This window comes from Gossypium arboreum, chromosome 11 (assembly GCF_025698485.1).
Source record: "Gossypium arboreum isolate Shixiya-1 chromosome 11, ASM2569848v2, whole genome shotgun sequence".
Lineage (NCBI taxonomy): Eukaryota > Viridiplantae > Streptophyta > Magnoliopsida > Malvales > Malvaceae > Gossypium > Gossypium arboreum.
The window spans coordinates 81874016-81899407 of NC_069080.1; positions in this window are offsets into that span (position 1 = coordinate 81874016).

Below are 25392 nucleotides of genomic sequence, written 5' to 3' on the forward strand. Positions count from 1 at the left end.
GATAAAATGAGCGGACTTGGTCGATCTATCAACAATGACCCAAATCGCATCTTTCTTACTTGCCGAACCGGTAATCCGATATAAAATCCATTGTCACTCGATCCCATTTCTATTCGGTATCATGATTGGTCAAGTAATCCCGATGGCACTTGATGTTCCGCTTTCACTTGTTGACATATCGACACCTTGAAACAAATTCGAAATGTCTCATTTCATACCGCCACCAAAATTGGCGTTTGGTCATTGTACATTTTAGTACTACCGGGTGGATTGACATTCGACTCTCGTGAGCCTCGCTCAAAATCATCGAAACAAGTTTGAATTCCTTGGAATACATAATCGACCCTTGAGCGTCAAGCGGTCATTGTCGTCAATCTGAAATTCGATTCTTCATCCGAAAACACATTCGCTCGCTTAGCGACCAATTCAGCGTCGACCTTCCGAGATTCAAGTATTTGATGAATCAATAACGGTTTGGCCTCTAATTCGACTACTAGCACCTCCTCGGGTGAAACGGATAAATGAGCATCCATCGCTCTCAAAGCGAGCGATGCCTTGCGACTTAAAGCATCGGCCACCACGTTGGCCTTTCCGGTGATAATCAATGATGAGTTCATAGTCTTTCAACAACTCAAGCCAACGTCTTTGTCGCAGTTTAAATCTTTACGAGTCATCAAATATTTTAGACTCTTGTGGTCCGGATAAATATGACACCTTTCTCCAAACAAGTAATGCCGCCATATCTTCAAGGCGAACACTATGGTGCTAGTTCAAGGTCATGGGTCGGATAGTTTCTCTCATGCGGCTTTAGTTGTCTCGACGCGTAAGCCACAACTCGACCTTCTTGCATCAACACACAACCTAACCCAAGCAAGGATGCGTCATCAGATATGACAAACTCTTTACCGGACTCATTTGTACTAGCACCGGGGCCTCGGTTAAACAAGTTTTTAGTCGATCGAAACTTTCTTGACAAAGATTCCACCACTCGAACTCAACATCTTTTTGGAGTAGTTTAAGTCATCGGTAGCACTATCATCGAAAAACCTTTCACAAATCATCGATAGTATCCGCAAGCCCCAAAAGCTCCTAACTTCGGTAACATTCCTTGGAGGTTTCCAATTGACTATGGTCGAAATTTTGTTCGGGTCCACCGACACCGATCACGGACACCACGTGCCCCAAAAAAGCTAACCTCTTTCACCAAAATTCACATTTACCGAACTTTATGATAATCGCTTATCTCGTAAGATTTGCAACACTAGCCTCGGTGTTCAAGATGTTCGGTTTCATCTCTCGAATTGACCTAAATGTCATCGATAAATACAACTACGAACCGATCCAAGTATGGCCTGAAAATTCTATTCATTAAATCCATAAACACCGCAGGGCATTAGTAAGCCCAAACGGCATCACCAAGAATTCAGAGTGACCGTACCTCGTTCTAAAAGCGGTTTTGGGTATGTCCGATTCTCGGACCCTCAACCGATAGTACCCGACCTTAAATCTATCTTTGAAAACACCGAGGCTCCCTTTAATTGATCAAACAAATCATCAATTCGTGGCAACAGATATTTATTCTTTATCGTCACTTTATTGAGTTGACGATAGTCGATGCAAAACCTCATGCTTCCGTCCTTCTTTTTCACAAACAATACTTGTGCGCCCCATGGAGAAAAACTCGGTCGAGCGAAACCTCTATCCGTCAATTCTTGCAATTGGACCTTCAATTCCTTTAACTCCATTAATGCCATACGATACGGAGCTATCGAAATTGGAGTGGTACCAGGTACCAATTCGATGCCAAATTCTACTTCCGAACAGTGGTAAGCGGCAATTCTTCTGGAAAACATCCGGTATTCACAAACCACGGGCACAGATTCGGGTTTCTTTTCGATTCCTTGTCATCGAGCACGTCGCAAGGTACACTTCGCACCCTTTTCTTACATATTTACGGGCCAACATCGGCGATATTACGGTGGCAACTCCTTTAAGTCCGTAGACTCAACCCAGTATTATCTTGTTATTCGCGCCTCAAATCGATAGTCTTGCTCTTGCAATTTACAACCGCATCGTGCATGGTCAACCAATCCGGACCAAGAATAACATCGAACTCATCGAACGGCAAAAGCATCAAGTCCGCCGGAAAACAAGAACCTCGGAACACTAGGGGCTTTTCTTGCACACTTTGTTGACAAGCACGTAATGACCCAAGGGTTTGATACCGAATTACAAACTCGATGAGACTCAATAGGCAAGTCTTCTTGGATGCTAAGGTTTCACATATATATGAATGAGTAGAACCAGGTCAATCAAAGCAATCACATTTGTATTGAAAAGAGTGAAAGTACCGTAATGACATCTGGAGACGCAGCATCCTCGCGTGCGCGTATGGCATAAGGCCTCGCAGGAGCACGAGCCTCAGATCTGATGGTAGCATCTCTAGATCCTCTCTGACCGCCACTGACATTGCCCATATATCTAGGTGGCCTACCTCGAGCAACGGTAGCACCCGGGTTTCCACTCTGACTCACATTCTGTTCAAGCATCCTCGGGCAATCCTTCATAAAGTGGTCGGCCGTTCCACACTTATAACAGAGCGATCACGAAACCAACAGCTCCCGAATGCCATTTGCCACAATGTGGACACTCCGCCTCTCTCGGCGATCATTTCCACCATCAGCGATCGAAGTGACTCGTGTGGTCACAGGGGTCGATCGCGTCCTCGTCTAGAAAAGCCCAAACGCCTCTAGACCGGCTCACATCATCTCGAAATCTCTTCGATGCTTGTTGAAGAGACTTTCCGAGGACCTCTTCGAATTCTCCAGTTCCCACATCAACTTTTGTTTCTCCTTTCTAAGCTCTTGACTTTACAAGCTCGCTCAACAAGTACTACGAACTCTCGATCTCGAGAATGCCAACGAACATCCTTATATCATCATTCAGCCCATCCTCGAAGCGTTTACACATAATAGCTTGACGAAATGCATTCTCGCAGCATCTGGCTAAGCCTCACAAACTTTCGTTCGTAGTCGATAACGGACATAGAACCTTGCTTAAGATCAAGAAATTCCCTTCGCTTTTGGTCGATGAATCTCGACTAATATACTTTTTTGAACTCGGTTTGAAAGAATTCCCAAGTCACTTGCTCTCTAGGCACCACAAGTCGAGTACTCCACCAATAGTAGGCGGACTCACGTAGCAAGGAGATGGTACACTTTAAGCACTCATCGGTGTACAGGATAGCTCATCGAGCACCGGATAGTGTTATCCAACCAAAATTCAGCTCGCTTCGGCATCATCATCATCCGTAGCCTTAAATTCAGTGGCCCCATGTTTTCAATCCTATCGATTGGGGCTTACTTGACCTTATTTGGTCATCACCGGAGGTATTGTGGGTCGGGGTTGCATTTGTCGGAATGGAGGTTGTGGAACAGTAGTGTTAGTTCGAATGTATTGATTAAACCATTCGTTCATCACACTATAAAAGGCTTGCCTAGCCTCATCATTCGGATTGCTGGCCATAGGTTGAGAGTCCGCCGGCGCTGTCCCTTGCGCGAGCAGCGCCACACTCTCCACACCATCAGCTATCGCTCGGTTGGGATCGGGATCCATTGCTAATAACAAACACAAAGTCAAATTGTCGAAATCACCACACTATCGATTCATCATTTAATGGCATGTATAGCTAGACCCCAAACACATCACGGTAGTCCTAGAATCGACTAAACCGTGGCTCGATACCAATAAAATTGTAACACCCGAACCCGAGACCATCGCCGGTGTCGGACACGAGGGGTTAACAAGCCAAGTTCACATGTTTTGCCCACCATTTTGGCATTTCCAGTCAGGCTGGAAGACAGCGTCACCGTCGCCTTAAAAATCATATCTCGAGTTTCAAAACTCGGAAACTGGTTTCGTAAATTTTCCCTGAATTTAGACTCATATATCCATCCATGGATTTATTTATAGAATTTTTGGTCGGGCCAATTGGTACAGTTTATTAGTTAAAGTCACCCATGTTACAGGGATCGACTGCTCTGACCTTCTCGCGGTATAACTTGAATATCTCTCTGTACAGGGCTTTAATGCTGGTGCCGTTTGTTTCTAATGAAACTATACTCAAAATGGAATCTGTACATATAAGGTATGTCTCCTAATTCTTTCTGGATAATTTATAGTGAATTTTTAAAGTTGTGACAGGGGACCCAGAAACCGTTCTGGCCCTGTTTCACAATAGCTTCAATATCTATTAACATGTAACTCCTATGATCATTTCGCTTCTTCCATATGAAAATAGACTCATCAAGGTTCATTTACATAGCTTATTCACTATTTAATACCATTCCTACAATTTTTTGTGATTTTTCACATTCACGTCACTGCAGCTGGCAGCATCTGTTTTAAGGTAGGTCTTATCTATTTTGTAGTCTCCATCAACCAACTAGTCTTGCCATACATAGGTTCACATATGATCATTTTAACCATACCAATGGCTGATCATGTGACCAACACTCCCATTTCCGATCCATAATCACATCATGACACCATATATATACATTCAAACCATAAATAGTCTAAGTTCATGCTTCCTTTTACGAGCCATTTTCGCATGGCCGTATACATATACATCGCCACATTTTTAAACCAACAAGGGGTAGTCCTATACATGCCATTTCAAAGTTCAACCAAAATTTATACCAAAATAGAGCGTGGATAGTGTGGATGACTTCGACTTTATTGATCCCGAATCCGTTTGCTATCGAGCGAAATCTATAAAAAGAGAGCCAAAGCAACGGGTAAGAATTTTATGCTTAGTAAGTCTCAAGGATTATAGTCAGCTTTAATTAAAGCAATACATTCACATAACCAAATGCATCATTTCATTAATGCACATTCACATAATCGTATTTACTTCACCATCCCAACACTTATGTTCATACACAAATAACGGCTTCATTAAGGCCGATAACTCGCTCCATCATAGGAGCGGATATTCATCGCTCTTACTCCTAGCGCAAAAGCACACACCGCACTTACCTTGTCATTGGGAAATTTCACAAGTGCATTAGCTGAAATTTTCCAGCAAGCTTATAATTTTCAAATCACATACCTTCGAGTTTAACCGGACGTCGCTACTCGTTCAATCGCCTTGGGACATAGCCCGGTTATGGTAACCCGCACCAAGGCCTCACGGACTTAACCCGGATATCACGATTTGCACAAATGCCTTGGTCTTAGCCGGATTTAACAACTTGCACGAATGCCTTGGTCTTAGCCAGAGATATAGCTACTAGCACAATTGCCTTGGTCTTAACCGGATATAATTTTCAGCATAATTGTCTTGGGCTTAGCCGGATATCATTCAATTTCTCATGCACACATACATCAATAATCATTGGACATACATATTTCATTTTCGTTACTAAGGCTCAAACACAATTATAATCATTAGCATATTCGCCTTGGGACTTAGCCCGGTGGAATTCAAATACTCATACACACATAATCAATAATCATACACATCCATATTTCATCTCACATAATTCAAGTAAGGTCACTTCTTGAGGACTTACCTCGGTTGTTGTCGAACGGCTTTTACGGCTATTCGATCACTTTTCCTTCCCTTGTCCAATTGTGGACCTCTTAGCTCTTGAGCTAATTCAAACAAATTCAATTTATTAAAACCTCATTGTGCTAGCTTATGGCCGAATATGACAAGGAATTTAAATGGTCATATGGCCACTCTTTAGCTTGAATACACAATGGTCATGCACATTTTATCTTGCATCAAGCAATTCAATACAATTTATTTGAGCATCAAGGAAATGCTAAGGCCTTCAATAGGCTACCCAAGGCGAATATTCATGTACATGTTGAGGCCAATTATGCACTTAATACCTCACAAAAACAGCATGCATTTTACTAGTTAATGCTTTGCATATTGTGGCTCAAAACTTATAATATAGCATCAAGCACTTATATGTGTGCTAGGCCGAATTGTGCTTGCAATTTCACAATTATTCTTCAACATCTTCTTCTTTAAACAAACTTATTCATCACTTCCTTCATAACCAAAACATCATGTGCAAACATATATATACATATATGAGCATGGCCAAATTTCAAGGTGTCCATAGCCATCCAAAACACAAATTTTAACTAACATGCAAGAAGCATGAACCATGTTCATGAATGCATCACGGCCGAATATGGCAATCATGCTCCTTTTCAACTTCAATCATGATAAAACAACAAGAAAACTCAAAATCTTACTCAAGAGTAGACAATCCATCATTGCATACATCATCATCAAGCTTCACACTTAGCATGCAATGGCTTTATCACCATAACAACTTTGGCCAAATACCATTTCCATGGCATAACAAAGATTTGAGCCATGGCTAACATGCACATCAAGTTAGCAACCAAAACATGCATGAAACTCCCAACACAACCTCATACATACCTTAATCTTGATGCAAATTTAGCCAAATCTCCTTCTTGTTCTCTTCCAAACCAAGCATGAAGCAAAACTCCTATCTCCTCCTTAGTATTTTCGGCCAAAAGGAAAGAACAAGGATGAACAATTTTTTCTTGTTTTTCTTTCACTTGCACGGCAATTGGGGGAGGATGAGCTATTTTCTTGATTTTTTGTTTCTCCTCCAACATCATTAATTATTTTATCATTTAATTCATCATGCATTAACAAAACATGTTTCAACATGTTTTCTTTGCCCATAAACCATGTCATGGCGCCACTAGCTTCTTTTGGGGAAATTTGACGTGCAAATCCTTTATTTTTGCATGCATGAGCAACTAGTCATCACACATTTCCCCATCATACTTTCAAAGTTCACTACTAGGTCCTTTCTAGTGAAATTCACCTTTATAACACTAAATCAATCATCAAAAAATGTCATACATGGATACACACATATTATAGGCATCGAAATAAATTTTAAATTATTTTTATGCCTCGGTTTTGTGGTCCCGAGACCACCTTCCGACTAGGGTCAAATTTGGGCTGTCACACGAAATGTTCTCTTAGACCAACTAAGAAGAAGATACCAAAAAGTTGCAAGTTGGTGTGATGACTTCGACGATGGTCCCGAGCACACAAAATGGATCAAAGGAACCTAAACAAGTGACAAATAAACACACCGAATGAGTATATAACTCAGTAAGTCATAAGCATTACACTACTATCCATTTATAAAATATCATAAAAGAAATCAAATAATGCAAGATTAGGTACTCCATCCATACCGACTATGCCATAATTTCACACACATTTATGATTACATGCTCTCAACTAGCCAAGCCTCCATTGACATCTCGTATGATATTCGATATGATATTTGATGCATCTCTACACATCATTTTATTTTCATTTAGATTATACTAATAATAGCATTTCATCTACTCCACAATAATATTATGTTCCTACTTCAAATATAATCACCACATAGGTTCAAGACTTACCAAGCTCAGTTCCAAATATAAACATAACATCTATTCCTTATGAACTCAAAATATCTACTGTTCATTGTCTATAATCTACTCGATAAAGTTGCACACTTAACGTTAATGATTATTTGAAAATATACAGTAAGTCCGCACACTTAGTGCTTAATATTCAAACTCGCACACTTAGTGCTATACAATTCAAACTCGCACACTTAGTGCTATACAATTAAACTCGCACACTTAGTGCCAGTCTCATTATAGTAAACGTTTATACCCGCACACTTAGTGCCAAAATCAGCAACTCAATACATCTCACTTATTTTTTTTACACTCGATAAATTTTGTCACTTCATGCAGTTATATATCATTCCATTCGGCATAAGTACATAGGTATTATGATTATTTATATCAATACAAAATATATGCTTAATAACTTACCTTGTGTTGGGTAAAACGGTTCAAACTCGGCTACTCGATGTTCTTTCCTTTGCCTTTGCTTGATTCTCCTCCTTTAACTTCTTGAGCTTAATCAACAAATTAACTAGTTTAACTGTCTTGCTAAATATTTATATCAAAATATTAATGATTTCATATCATAGGAGATACATGACTAATTCTTATCTTCCTACCATATGTTTTTGAGCTATTCGACTAATAACCATATGCTATCGCCTACTATCAATAATCCAATCACACATGCATATATATATATATATATATATATATATATATATAGAATGTGCAAAGCTTAGACTCAACATCACCTATGCTCTTAATTTGATGGCGAATATGCATACATATATATATGATATCAACTATACTATCATCTTTAATTCATCTAAACACAAAATTTCATCTCATGAACACTTGACCGAATTCTTCCTAATCTAGCATGGCTTCACATATATTTGTAACATCCTACAAATCCACATATACCATATTTCTACATAAATTTTCTTTTACTTTTCCACTACTTCCATTCAGAACATCAAAAGCACCATACACATGTATCATTACAAAGCTTCACACTTAGCATGCAAATGACATCAACACAAGTCCACCTTAGCCGAAACTTAACTCATCTTCATGCCTCATCACCACAACATCAAACATCAACCAAGAAGACAACACCCATGGCCGAATATCATCTCCATCCCATAGCAAAGATTTAAACCATGGGCTAGGTAGAACTCAAACTAACAACTAAAAACATGCATGAATCTCATGGACAACATCAAACATACCTTAGTCTAGGAAACTACCATAGCTGATTTTCTCAAGCTCTTCCCCCCCTTCTTCTTAGAACATTCGGCCAAGGAAAAAAAATGTGAAAGGATGGACACTTTTTTTTCCTTTTGTTTTCATCATATTCCTTTTTTTTCATTATTTTATTCTTTCTAACGTAGCCACTAACCCAACATGTTTGCAACATGTTTCCACTCATAGCATGGCTGGCCGCCATGCTTAAATTTTAGGTAAATTGACATGCAAACCCATAATTTTCACAACATGCATTAATAGACCACTTTACATTTGCCTAGCACATTTCTAAATTTTCTCACATAAGTCCTATTTGATAAAATTCACTTACAATTAACAAAATCCAAACATGAAATTTTCACACATGCATATGTACATATAATTAGCATCAACTATGACGGTTAATTATTTTTTTTTTATGACTCGGTTTAGTGGTCCCGAAACCACTTTCCGACTAGGGTCAATTTAGGGCTGTCACGGGACCCTTGATTTACATCTCTATTTTGGAAAAAAGTTCGACGAGACTTTAGGAACTCGATTGAATTTTAGTACAGCTTTTCACCCCCAGTTTGATAGGCAATCCAAGCAGGTTATGCAGATTTTGTAGGACATGTTGAGGGGTTGTGTGATTGACTTCAGTAGCAGTTGGGAGGAACCCTTACCATTAATCGAGTTTGCATACAATAACAATTTTCATTGAAGCATCTAGATGGCTTTTTATGAGGTAATGTATGGTCATAAGTGTCGAACACCTCTACGTTGGACTGAGGTGGGAGAAAATAAAGTATTGGACCCAGATTTGGTGCAAGAGATCGAGAATGTGGTAAAATTGATTTAGTATCGAGTAAGAGTAGCATCTGGTCGAGAAAAGGCTTACATCAATTTAAGGTGGAGAAATATCGAGTTTAGTAATGGGGATCAAGTCTTCCTTAAGGTTTCACCATGAAAGAAATTATTGTGGTTTGGACGCAAGGGCAAGCTGAGCCCGAGGTTCATTGGACCATATAGTGTTCTTAAGAGGGTTAGACTAGTGGCTTATCAGTTAGAGTTACCTCCGAAACTTGACCATATTCATGACATGTTCCATGTTCTATGTTGAGGAGATATCATTTTGATCCATCCTTCGCGATTTCAGTCAATGAGGTCGAGGTGAGACCTGGTTTAACTTATGAAGAAGAGCCACATAATTCCTCTTGTGAAAGTCTTACGACAGAATCATGGTGTTAGTGAAGCCACTTGGGAACCCAAGGAATTGATGCGTCGTCACTACCCTCATTTTTTTGGACGAAGTAAATTTCAAAGACAAAATTTATTTTAAGGGAGGTAGAGTTGTCACACCCTAGATTTTAGTTATTATTTTGTGTTAGTTTATGTCATAAGGAGTTAAATGGCTTAGTGATTAAGTGTGTGATTTGTTTCCAAATATCCCAAGTTTAAGCCCCCACAAGCACATCTTTTTAATTAAATTTCTGACAATTTCAGCCAAGTGTAAACACCTTTTCTGTCCAGCTCTTGTTGCCATACTATGGAAGATTCTTTCCTTGATTACAAGGTCAACCTTCCCAAAGTTCTGCACTTTTCACTCCTATGATCCATTTTTTGTGCCATTGTCCCCTCAACTTGCCAAAACTCCTCTCCTACCTTACCTTGGCCGGCCATGCACCTAGACATCTCATTCTCACTTTTTTTTTCATTTTTCTCTCATCCTCTCCTTTACTCACCCTCCCATTTGCTCCTCCCCTTTTCTCTCTTTTTTCTTCCTTTTTACCACCTTAGACACCCTTTTATCCTTATTTTTCCTCCACTCCACCACTATACAAGGTTGTCGCACCTCCACTGCACCACCCTCGCTCCCATTGCCATCATCGCTGTTGTGCTACTGCACCGTCGTTGTGCTACCATCGACGGCCACCAACAAAATTTTTTGCTTTTGTTCTTTTCTCCTCCTCTATTCATAATCAATTTTTTTGAGCATCCATTTCTGATTTTTGTTTATTAAAGGGTTACTTTCCACTCTATTTTCTAAATTTTATTTTACATCTAATTATTTTTTGATAGTGCCAAATCCCTCTATGTAACCAGTTCATCATCAAAAGTTGTGAAGCCCCTATCCTTTCAATTTTATGTAAGTATGGAAGAACCTCCATTCACGATATTCTCTCGTGCTATTATTTTCAATTGGGATGATACTAACAATTCGTTTTACTGTGCTTTTGTAAAGTACTATTCAAAATCCCGTATTCGTACCCCCACTTGTAGAAGAGTGAGATTAGATGAACATTTACGTAAGTATTTCACCGAATCATTTAATTAAAGGTAATTTTTTATTAACCCCTACTAACATGCGTGTGTGGTGGTAACCGTAGAGACTTGAAAATTGAACTCTCTCATTTGAAGTTGGAATTGGGATCTTTCCGGTTGAATTTGCAAGGTGTGGGGATTTATTTTAATAATAATGATTGGTGTTATTTTTAATCAAGATATTAGTAATATTAGTAATATGTAATTATCGTTTAAATATTTTTCTGAAAAATGATATATTGGGCAAATACGTTAGTATTCATAAGGATTGATAAATCCGATAAAAGAGGATTCCAAGTAAGTATTCCCAAAACTTCAGATCCGTGATGTTGACTTGTGATTTGGTGATTTTTTGTCAAATATGATATTACATGATACCTAATAATCATGTTAAATGATAAATGGCAATTTGAATATGTATGTATAAATAATGTGAAACTGAATTATTGATGTTCTGATTTGCATGACAAGCACGCCACATTTCTGATATTCCGACACGCATGTTAAACATGTCATATTTTTGTTTCTGATTAACATGTTAAGCATGCCATTGTGATAAATCATACTGAGATCTGAATTCACATGTAAAGCATGCCTACTGAAAATCTATTATGTATGCCATATCACATGCATGGGGTTAGGAAAATATGTACAGAGAAAGTATTTGGCAGTATAACTGCAAATTATTTGGTGGCTAGACCACAATATTTTGTTTCTGGTAACTCGATTGCACTATCTGGTGGTGTAACATCTTGAATTAGGGCCTAGTCAGAAAATAGTTTTGAAACCACAAATTTGACGTAAGAAAATTCATTTTTATTATATTTATATCGTCTACAAATTTATGGAATGATTTCGTGAAAATCTCGTTTGAAAATTTTGACGTTTGGGCACTCAATTTAGTCAAAAGGACTAAATTGAAAAAAGTGAAAAAGTTGAGTTCTACATGTTAGAAGTGTCTAATTGTTATGAAATTTTAAATTGGAGGTCCTTAAATGGTAATAGACCATTGGTTTAATGTTGGACAAAAATAGACATGAAATGGGCGAAATAGAATATTTTTAAGTTAGGGGCATTTTTGGTAATCTAATAATTAAAAGAATTAAAAAGGGAAAATAAGCCAAATTTGTCCATCTCTTCTTGTCCAGCCGAATCTACCATGGAAGCCATGGCTAGGGTTTGGTTCAAGCTTCCAAGCTTATTTGTAAGTGATCTCGAGCCCCGTTTTTAATGTTCTTTACATTTTTGAAGTCTTGGTAACTCGATTTACCTATTTCTACCATTATTTTGAGCTAAGGTTCATGTTTAAAAATTTACCCATGAGTTATATGCATGTGTTTTGATGTATAATGGTGGAAAATGAATGTTGGGTGTTAAATAAACGACTTTTGCTAAGTGATTTTCGGTGAAAATGCTTAAAAGGGCCGTTTTGTAAAAGTTATAAAAGTTTTCATAAAAGTGTGATTTAGTGGGAATTGGAGGCTACTATGGCTATGAAAATGATTCGGCTAGGCTTAAAATGTAAGGAAATTGAATAAAAATCATTTTACGAGCCTATGGCCAAAGTGTAAATAAGTGAAAGTTTAGGGGTAAAAATGTAAATTTGTGAATGTATGATTTTTAGGTCAATTTGAATAATTTGAATAATAAATGAGCTATATTTGAAATGTTAGATTAGGAAAACCAAGATTTGGGCTTAAATCGGGAAAATTCGAGATTATGGACTAAATTGAAATAGTTGGCCGTAATTGCATTTGAGGTAAGTTCGTGTGATAATAATAATGCAATGTTATACTTGAATTGTAATATTAAATTACTATTACATGAGTTGTATGAATTTCTACACGGTTGTACTCGACGAGGATTCGACAAGTAAGTTTGTGTAACTCGAATGTATACTTTTTAATACTTGAAAATGTATGCTCCTTGATGTGATGAAATTTTGATATTCATGGTACAATAATTCATGTTATATGAATGTAATGACGAAAACAGGACTAAAAGTCCCGGTTGAATGAAAAGGATGTCCAATGGATTTCCTTAAAAATGAATTGACAGTAAAAAGGATCTAGCCCGGACGGGTGTTCCTTAGGTGATCTAGCCTCTTGAAGAATATGTGTTTTCGTTGCTGAGGATTTATCCTCGACTAGTAATCCCGCCGTAAGGATTGAGGTTCAAGGGAGTGTTTTCGTTGAAAAGGTCACTAACATGAATTGACGATAAATGATTTAGTATGCTATAAGTGTACTATAGAATATCCATCGAGAATCCGAGGAATTCAACGGGATTAATAAGAGAAATGGAATCGGAATATTTGTAATGATGAGATCATCTAAGACCGTTATTATCATCTATTCTTATGTGTCTAACTTGTATGATTAAGTATGCAATGAGAATTAATGACGTTTATATTAAGCTCTATTGTGTGATTGAGTATGGGATCCATGAAATGGTGAATTCATGACTAGTTGAAAATGATCTTATGATAGTGATCATTATATTGCACTAAAATAGTTTTGGACAGCAGCAGTCGTCCGACTTTGAAAATCCACAAAAAATGGTGGAAATCGAATTAGAGATTGAATAAAATATGAAATAAAAGCTTATTTAGTCTAGCTTCAAATGTTGTAAGCAAAAGAATTCCATATTATGAGATATTTGAATTTTTGTGAGACAGAGTCAGAATGAGTTTAGAATCCTCATTTCTGAATTGGGAAAATCACTAGAAATTGTATTAAAATAATTATGGGTTAGAATTCATATGAATAAGTCTTTTAATGAGTCTATTTTCAAGAGAAATAGATAGGAACATTATCTGAATCCCGTACTAAGAGATAAATAAATTTTAGTGAAGAAAGGTTGAAGCTGTCAAACAACAAAACATGGGAGAATTCAAAGAATAAACTATACTTATTGGCTTGACCAAAAATTTTGAAAATTTTATGGTAAGAAGATGTGTGAGTCTAGTTTCAAATAAAATTACCAGATATAAATAATTTGGTAACTATGACTCGAGAAAACAGCATGACCAGAATATAAGTAAAAGTGTAATTATGGATGTATTACCTGGAGAAGCATGTTGGCATATTACTTATTATTTTCATATGGACTTACTAAGCTTTAAGCTTACTCCCTCCTCTCTATTTTTTTAGTGTTGTTAGGTCGGCTCGGGTTGGAAATCGTCGGAGGCAGCATCACACTATCAAGTAATCATTTTGGGAGTGTCGACTTATATATATATGTTAAGCTTTTACAAATGAGTGGCATGTATAAAGGCTTAGTTTTTTTTTATGTTAGATGTTATCATGAGTAGCCAAATGTATTGGCTTATGTTGATTCATTGAATATAGTCATGGGATGTGGCTCATAATGTTTTGGCTTATAAGCCTAATTATCCTTACTATTTGTTAATGGTTTACGATGTGATTATAATTGTTTACTATGTATAAATAGTAAACATATGAGCATGAGAATGCCTTAGAACCATTCGGAGTGGTCATGGCTATGGAATAAATGCGTAAAGTGGCATTAAGTTGATAATGATTGAACATGGATATTTGTTGAATAAGTAGATATTAATTATTGGGTAATATGTTATGGTTGATTGTTAAAAATGTGCCTTAGTGAGGCATGCTAAATCATTAAAATGATGCTGTGATGTGTGTCTTTAAAGTGGTTAAGTTTGTGAAAGATTAAGGCAGGCAAAAAGGCTTGGAAAATAGCCTAAGTGCTAGCCACACGGGTAGAGACACGGCCATGTGTCTTAGGCGTGTGGAGGACACGACCTAGTACACGGGCGTGTGGCCTGGCCCTGTGGTTCAATTTGTTTTACTGACGTCATAAACAGAGAGTTATACGGTCTGAAGACACGGGCGTGTTGAAGACACACAGGCATGTCGCTGTGTCCACACGGGCTTGTGACCCTGTTTCATGAAAAGTTTTCTAAGTTTTCCCAAAACTTTCCAAAGTTCTCGTAGGCCTATAATAGGGATATTGAGAATATGTTTGATGGTTTTTTATTTTAAATGAAATTTTATGGGATGGTTTTATGAAATGATGTACGTTTAAGTCCGATAACTCCTCGAACCCTTTCCGGGTATCGGATACGGGTAAAGGGTGTTACATTTAGTGGTATCAGAGCTATGGTTTAGTCGGTTCTTGGACTAACCTAGCATGAATGAGAGTCTAGCTATACATGCCACCAATCCGTGATAGTGTGATGTTTTTCGACGCGAATGAGATCCATCTTGTTTGGATAGAGGTACTCTCCAACTGAGCTACACCGACCATGTCAAATGTGTTGCTAAGGTATTCAGGTAAAGTATAGTCATAATAAGCCTGGATTCAGAAAATTATGAATAAAAGTTCATGATATACGTGATAACTCGTGAGATGGAAATTCCTGTTGCGATGAATGCCTATGCTTGTTTAATGCGCATATTATATAGTACACTTGACTTATTTGATTAAGTGAATGTGATAAATTGAAATCCACAAAGGTATGAATAAAGGATTATATTACGATGAGCTTACCTAGTTTAAATGATGATTCCGTGATGCATATGATTGATTTACTTGAACGAATGCATGTGTTTGAGTAACTTATCAAAAATATTGATGGAATAAATGTCTATGTATGCTTGTTTGAATAAGAATGATTGGCAAACTCCCATAGCTTAAGTAAATATGCTAGATTGATTGAATTGAGTTATATGGTTATAATGGTAAGTATATGATGATGTTCTTGATGAGAGCTTAGATTGTAATACACTTATGCATGTTTGTTAGGCCCTTATAAGATGCTATGTGCATGACTTGTTGGATAGAATGAATGGGATAAGTAAAGTTATCCCGAATCCGTAGAATGCATGCATAGATGCGCTGGTTTAAATAAGATAATTAGAAAAATCGCGTCATACAAAAGTGAATAACAATTTACTTGAAGTGAATGATATACATTTGAAAATGTTACCATAATGATGAAATAGTGTTATATGTATATGTGTATGAGAGACGAGCCAGGGATCTTACGACCCCACCCCCTTATTAGAGTGGTGTTTATAAAGGATTTCATGAGATTTGTACTGAAATAAGCCCACGAGTGTGAGACCAAAAGAGTTCAGTAGTAGAATGATTGTAAATATGGTCAGAGTTTCAGAATGAGTTGATAAGTAACGAAAAAACTAGAAAGGTATCAAGTTGATTTAAAGATTATTCGGTTTACGAAATATCATAATGAGAGAAGAAATTAACTTTGGTAAATTGACAAATTTAGATACGAGGTTGAAAGAATGTGGTAATCAAAATTCCTTCTGAACTTATTTTCTTTAGTGAAAGGAATAATATGGGATTAGTGATGACAGAAATATTCGAAGCAATAATATTTGAAATGTATGATATTTGAGTGTAACAACTTACACTGAGCGGATTATGACTGTTTCTCTTGAGGTACCCTAAGGATTCATTTGTTCTCGGAACTGTTATTATGACTATCTATCTTCTAATAAATTGTTATTGTACAAGGATGCTTTCTGATCTTGATGTTTGACGAAAGCATTGATAACCTGATTGGTTTATAATCGGTGTTGTATTTCTCTCGGGTATTCTATTACATTCCGTCTAATGAGACTTTATGAGAAAATACACATGGAGTTATGATTCTATTCCTTTTAATTATTGCTATGTCTGATATATATACATATATGGGAAGTATATTGTTCTTGTAGTTTCTATTCCCAGTGGGTCTGAATGATGTATTCTTCTGGATTTCTTTTCTCTGAGGAGTTATCAAGATCTTTCATGTTTTCTTTTGATTTTTGTTCACGATCTACCGTTATGATATTGTATCTTAGATTTCTGAATCTTGGGAGTTTCTTTATCTTGGATTTATTTGTCTTGGACTTCTTTATTTGGTTTTCTTGTCTTTTTTATTCTGTAAATTATTAATTATGACTTATATCTAAAATGAGTTCTTTGGCCTGATGACTATGTCAATTATGATTATGTTTCCGGTTTGATTATAGCAACATGATGATCCCAGTATCTGGATTTCTTTTCTTAAGTAAGTTAATCAAGTTAATGCTTTCAGTTAGAATATTCTTGTTATTATGAGATAATACAATTGAAATGGACTTTGATTGGCATGATAAGTGAATTTTGAATGATTACTTGTTGAATCATTTTATCGACTGGAAGAGAAGATTTCTTGAAATGTCATTTATCGATGATTAAGACTGACTTGGTTGTTCAATCGGAATTGGTTAACGTTTGAAAGATTAAATGGGATATTGATGTTTGAGAATAAGATTTTTTTTCTTTTCGGGTAAAAGACAGATAGTCTAAATTTTAACGGCCCTTACCCGTGTCCAACACCGGGATAGGATACGAGGTATTACCGGACTTAAATATACACATACATGTAAAACCGACCATAAAATTTCAACCAATTCAAAAACATTCAAACACATGCATATTGTCCCTTATGCGGGCCTAAGAGGCCCAAAACACACATCGGGGGTGGTTCAGGACTAAACCAAGAACTTACGAACTCTTTACAACACTTAGAAAATTCTCTAGTTTTGGAGACTCACACGCCCGTGTGGCTCAAACACGCCTGCATCCTCAGCCCGTGTAACTCTCTTTTTATGATATAATCAACAAATAAGGGTCACATGGCCAAGTCACACGCCAGTGTGCTAGGCCGTGTCCTCCCCCCGGTTGAGACACACGGTCGTGTCTCTGCCCGTGTGGCCAACACTTAGGCTATTTTCCAAGCCTTTTTGTTGCCTTAATCCTTCCCATGCTTAAACACTTCATAAACATATGCTATAACACCGATTTAATAATTACACATCCTTTATTAAGACTCAAATATATAATTTGCATGACTATATACATGTGAATCACATACTCATATAATACCAAGTTTAAACACATCTATTCGTATTCTTTTGGCTTTACGCTTTTAATCACTCCTTATATTTTATACCATGTTCAGTAGTATACCATTTAAATCTCAACATAACCGTCAAGCATACATATCCTGATCCATCTAATCATAACAATCAAACTAAAACTATAACCACTTTACAGGGTAATAGCACATAACTTGGATAATTAGGCTTACAAGCCATAATCATTATAAGCCACATCTTATGGTTGTATACAATAAGCCAACATAAACCAACATTTTGGCCAAATCATAAGAACACATATCAATAACTAAGTCCCTATACATGCCACTCACTTGAAGACATTAAGATTCAACAATACTCCAAAGGTGGTAGCCTAATAGTGTGATGCTACCTCCGGCGATCTCCAACCCCGAGCTAACCTATCAACACTAAAGAAATGGAAATAAGGGAGTAAGCTTAAAGCTTAGTAAGTCCATATGAAAATAATAAGCAAATTATCAACATGATTCCATGGAAATGTAATTATAATTACACTTTTACTTATTTTCTGGTCATGTTGTTTTCTCGAGTCATAGTTACTAAATCATTTATATTTGGAGATACAAAACTCCAAATTAAAATCCATAAATTTTCCCTAAAACTAGACTCACATATCTTCTTATCATAAAATTTTTGAAATTTTTGGTCTAGCCAATAAGTACAGTTTATTCTTTAAAGTTATCCCTGTTATGCTATTTGATAGCTTCGACCTTTCTTTACTAAAAATCAATTATCTCATTGTACGGGTTTCGATTAATGGTTTTAGTCATCTAAATCCTAGACCATAATAATTTTTTTTACAATTTTTAGTAATTTTCCAAATTCGAGATAGGGGAGCCCAAAATCACTCTGACTCTGTCTCACAAAAGTTCAAATATCTCATAATATGAAACTCTTTTTCTTACACCGTTTCTTCTATATGAAACTAGATTAAATAAGATTTAATATCATATCTTATTCAGTCTCTAATTCAATTTCCACAATTTTTGGTGGATTTTCAAAGTCACACAACTACTAATATCCAACACTGTCTTAGTACAATATAATGGTAACTGTTCATTTTCAACTAATCATGAACTTACCATTATATGGATTTCATGTTCAATTTCACAAAGACATAATAACATAACCATAAAGATTATTCATCATTCATACCCTTTTTGGCTTACTTATCATATACACATATATACTTGCTCATCATAAATTGATCTTTACCAAGGCATTATTCATAAGTTTAGCATACATACCTGTACTCATCGTAGTATATCATATAACCATACCTCTTTAACATGCCTTCCTTGGGACTTTCATCACATTCATTACATTACCCGTTGAACACTCGAATACTATTGGATACGTGGAAACTTGAAGCTAAGTGCCACATATACATACATAGCCAAAGCTATCTCATAACATGTATACATCCATAATGAACTTGGACCAACTCAATGAGCTTGGATGTCACATGCATCGCATCCATAATGAACTCGAACCAACTCAACGAGCTTGGATGCTCGCATCCATAATGAACTTGGACCAACTCAGCGAGCTCAGATGCTTCACATATATCACGAACTTGGACCAACTTAACAAGTTCAGATTTCTCACATATACCACGAACTCGGACCAACTCAACGAGCTCAGATTTCTAAATTCCTAGTGACATGTCACTTGTATCCTAAACTATTCCTAAGGTTCAAACGGGGTTTTTCTCATTGCACATAGCATCTCCATCATACTTTCTCGTAATGTCGTGAATAACGACCATAATATCATTCATGCTTACAATTTCACCATTCTCATATTCAGGAAATAAACATGGCATTGCTCATAATTACATTTAAGCATTTGTCACATAATACAATCATCATATCAACTATATAGATATTCACCACATAATGTTCACACATCAATTTGAGTTCAAGCATAAACAATGATATTATTGCATTATTATTGAAATATGAACTTACCTCAAATGTGAGCACGACTATTTATTCTGATTTAGTCTATAATCTCATCCATTCCCAATCTATGCCCAAATCTCATTTTCCTTGATCTATAATATCACATTTAGCTTAATAATTAGTCATATTATTCATATGAGTCCAAAAATCATATTTTTACAAATTTGCATTTTGACCCTAAACTTTTGCATATTTACACTCTTGCCCCAAGGCTCATAAAATGATTTTTATCTAATTTCCTTGCATTTTAAGCCTAGCCGAATTGTTTTCATAACTTTAGCAGTCCCCAATTTTCATTAAAACACACTTTTATGAAAAATTTTATAACTTTTACAATCTAGTCCTTTTTAAGCATTTTCACCGAAAATCACTTAGTAAAAGTCGTTTATTTAACACCCAACATTCATTTTCTACCATTAGACATAAAACAAAAATGCATGTGATCCATGGGTAAAATTTTTAACACAAACCCTAGCTCAAAATAATGGTGGAAATAGCTAAATCGAGTTACCGGGACTTCAAAAATGTAAAGAACATTAAAAACGAGGCTCAGGATCACTTACAAATGAGCTTGGAAGCTTGAACATAAACCCTAGCCATGGCTTCCTCTAACATTCGGCTGGATGGGGAAGAAGATAAGCAATTTTGGCTTAATTTCCCTTTTTAATTCATTTATTTACAAAATGACTAAAATGCCCTTAATGACTTTCTTTGAAATTTTACCTAACCATGTCCATTTTTGTCCAAATTTTTAGAACTTGGTCAAATTAATCTTTAAGGACCTCTAATTTATAATTCAATTCAATTTCATGCTTAAAGCTTCTAGAACTCAAGTTTTACAATTTATTCAATTTAGACCTTAAAGTCCAATTGAGCACCTTAGACATAAAATTTCTTCATGAAATTTTTACATTAGCATATAAACATGTCACAGGCCTTATAATAATCATAAAATAATTATTTATAATTCAGATTTGTGGTCTCGAAACCACTGTTCTGACTAGGCCCTAATTCGGGATGTTACATGAATGAAGAGTATATATATCTTAGAAGATTTCAATAAGATTTAAAGCTGCTATGAATGATGAAATTTTCATCTTGTGAAAGTCGAAAGGTCTCTTACATGTTAATAAAGCTTTGAATAGACATGAACATTGTTAACCGAAGCCTTTGAACTGGTTCAGCCTGCATTGGACAGAGACTTCTGGATTTTCAGCGATATGTTATTAAATGGTTTATGATGCATTATAAAACAAAAAAGGTGGTGTAATAGCTCAACGTATCTTATGTTATAGCCAGATTTGAGTTTGTGATAGCGTAGATGACTTGAGTTAGTTATTGTATGGTCTTTGAGAAAAGAAAAATGTTGTTAGAAGTGCTTGGGTAGAAAATCTCGAGCTTATACAGTTAGTTTGCAAGAAAACTGATAGGAGTGATGTATTAGTACACAAGTTTGGAAATTTACATTTTTTATCTGTGACAGCCCTAATTTGGCCCTAGTCGGAAAGTGGTTTCGGGATCACAAAATCAAGTCACAAAAATAAATAAATGTTATATTCTGTGTTTATTATATGTGAAAGTGCATGTGTGAAAATTTCATGCTTTGATTTTGTCATTTGAGAGTAAAATTATGAAATAGGACCTATGTGAAAATTTCTAAAAATGCTATAGGCCAAATTGTAGTGGCCAAATAATTTGTAGTGTAAAATAGGAGTATTTGCATGTCAAACCTCCCATTTTACATATAGTGGCCGGCCATCATGTTGGTGGTAGACAACATGTGCAAATTTTTTTTATTGAAATTATGGCATGAGTATGGCACAAATATTATATGCCATTTTGTGTCATAAATTGTTGGGTAATTAGAATAATAAGAGTAACAAAAGGAAGTGAAGGAAAAGTTTTGTCCATCCTTGATCATGGTAGCCGAAAATGGAAGAGAAAGGAGAGGAAAAGAGCTCTTGAATGTTCGGTCACTTAGGGAAGAAAATCCAATGTAAGTTCATGGTGCTTTGCTTCTATTTTGATGTTCATGGGTTTTTTCTTGTTTCCACCTTAACCCATGAAGCATATTTTTGATATTTGATTGTGTTGTGAGCATTCGGTCATGAATGGAAATGAGAGAAATGGTTGTTGTTTCATGTTCTTTTGATGAAAAATAGAGAATAGATGAAGTTGAGCCAAGCAAATGAGCATGCATGTGCCTTAGATGCTAAGGGGAAAAATCGGCTAACATGTTGTATGTATTATGGCAGAATGTGAACTTGGATAATATTGAGTAATGTTGTGCTTTAAAATGATGAAAGGAAGATTATGCTTAAGTGAAGTTATAGGAATGTTATGATTGATTTGTGATATGCATGTTTAAATAACATGCATGCAAGGTATGTGTGAAAGAGTGAATTGGTAATAAATCTGCTTGGGACAGCAGCAATAAAGTGATTTTAGAAAATCACCATAAATTGTGGGAGATGAGTTATAAGCTGAATAAATTATGTAATTAAAGCTTAATGAGTCTAGTTTCTTATAAAAGAAACTGTGTAAGCAAAATAATTTCCTATGATGAGATATTTGAAGTGATGTGGGACAGGGTCAGAATTACTTCTAGATCCTCTATTCTGTTTTTATAAAATCATTATAAATTGTACAAAAATGGTTATAAGATGAAGTTTATATTATTAGACTCCTTAATGAGTATAGTTTCAAATTAAATAAACAAGAACATATTTTGAATTTTGTACAATGAGAAATCTGATTCGTAGTGAAGAGTGGTCAGATTAGTCAAATAGTGAAATAAGGGAAACTTTAAGAAAAATATGGTATTGATTGGCCAAACCAAAAATCATGAAAATTTTATGGGTAAAATATATATGGGTATATTTTTAGAGAAAATTGATGGAACTTGATTTGGAGTTTCGTATCTCCAGTTATAAATGATTTAGTGGCTGTTGCTCAAGAAGACAACTTGCAGTGAAATTATGATTATGTGGTAAACATTAACAAAAATTTGTTAATGAGTTGCTTATTGATTTCTTATAAGCTTACTATGATCAGTAGGTGTGAAAGTTGAATATATATATATATATATATTATATTTTGAAAGTGATGCTTGAATAGTCGAATAATGACTAGTTTAAAATCTTTAAATTTTAAGCTCAAGAGCATAGAGGGGCAAATTCAGATAAGAGAAAAGAGAAAGTAATCGAATAGCCGTTGTAATCATTCAGCAACATTCAAGGTAAGTTCTTAAGTGTTTAAGCTTGATTCCTTTTTATATGCCCAAGAGTTAAATTAATATGGTAAAGGGAATGTAAATTTTATTTAGTTAATGTGCCGAATATGTAATGATTTAAGGCCATAAGCCGATTATGGCTATTATGCTTAAGTTCAATTGGATTTGGAAATTTGATGCACTAAATGAGTGTTACAATGAATAAACTATGCCGTATATGTGTTGGTAGAGATATCACGATTTGTGATTATTAAATACCTAAAGGAAACCATGATGTGTATAAAATTATTATTATTAGTCCTTTGTGATAGCCGAATATGGCTTGGCACTATAGTGATTAAATCTGAACTTCAATGAGGTAAACCATTAAAAGTGTGGTGCTATAAGACTATGGGCTAATACGATATGTGGATTCGTTCCGTAAAGTAAATTATTCGTATGCGATATGTACTTAGGCATGTTAAATCGATTGGAATTGAATCATGAATGTGAATTGAGAAGCATAGGTAAAATGCCTATGACATATATGTGAGTAAGGGTAAAACTATCGTGAATTATCGATAAGGATGGGCCATGTGCGAACCATCTTATAATTGCTAATTTGAAAGGTTGTGTGTAATTAGTGAGCAATATGTATATATTAGATGAATCGTGACCTTTTGGTTCTACTTGAACTAAGTTGCGCGATAAATAATTTATGCATATGACTTATAGTCGAATGGTCACTATGGGTTAAGTTTGAATGGTGAAATGGAAATGTGATATGTTGAATGAGATGTGTTAATATATAATTAAATATGCATGATATTTGATGTGTATCCAGGCTTAAAGACCTGCAGGCTTCTTGCTGGTAAAATATCCGAGTTAAATCCTGCAGGCTTCGTCTTTGGTATTATATCCGGATAAATCCTGCAGCCTAGTCTTTGGTATTATATTCCGCCTTCGTGCCTAGCGTGCTTCGTCTTTGGTGATGTGTATTCGGCCTTCGTGGTTTGATGTGCATTCGAGCCTTCGTGCCTAGCGAGCTTCGTGCGATGTGTATTCAGCCCTTCGTGCCTAGCGCGTGCTTCGTCTTGGTGATGTGTATTCGCCTTCATGCCTAGCGAGCTTCGTGCTTGGTGATGTGTATTCGCCTTCGTGCCTAGCAGCGTAATGCTAGTGAAATGATATGTTATGTGAATTCGTGTTCCTTGTAAGATAAGGGTTTAGCCAAATGTTAAAGATGAAATGATAGTGTATTGTATCATGCTTATATGGCCTAATGGAAAGTATAACATGTTGGTAAATATGCAATGTGCTTTTATAATCGAATGATAAGTTTGAAATGAATGTGAGTGAAATGTTATGCATAAGCTATCAAATGTTAAGTGTGAAAATGAGATGAAAGAAAAGTGTTTGAGATGTATAATTATATATATGTTCGAATGATGTTAGTACTCAATTGATATGAATATGTTATATGGAACTTGTTGATTTGATTATTCGAGCTTTGAGCTTAGCAAACTATAATGTCGGTAAGATACTATTTGGGCTTTTGAGCCTAGCAGGCTATAAAGCTGGTGAAATGATATCGGGCCTCGAGCCTAGCAGTGTAAATGCCTATGATTTGAGAAAAGCCTATGACTAAGGTACCTCGTGCTAGATTGTCAAATGAATACATTTAATACGTAAAGTGGGCAGTACGCAGATGTACTCATATGTGAGTTTGATTTGAAGTGAATCATAAGGGAGTAATGTGATACGTATGTGAATAAATGTTAAAACTATACCTATGATCATGATACACCTGGTCAGGGTGTGAAAGTATGTGAGGGTATTTGATAAAAATATGTTATATGAATTCAGATTAAGTGTGATAAGAATGTTGAACGTGCATTATGTGCTTGTGTATATTCAGCTAGATGGCAATATCCCTAGAATTTGGCCTCTTAAGAAATTAAATAATCGAAGTATAATTGCATTTATTTGTTTGCATTGCTTAAGACTTACTAAGCTTATGAAAGCTTACTCCGTTGTTACATTTCTCTGTTTTATAGATTGTTGACTTCAGTTACCTGCTCGGGTTGGAGTTTGCCGGAGATATTATCACACTGTCGAGCTCACGTTATCGGTGTAAGTAAATCCTAGTATTTTGAGTCTATGGCATGTATAGGGTTTTAATGTTTTGGACCTCGTAAGCTCATATATGGGATAGATTGCATGTGAAAAGAAA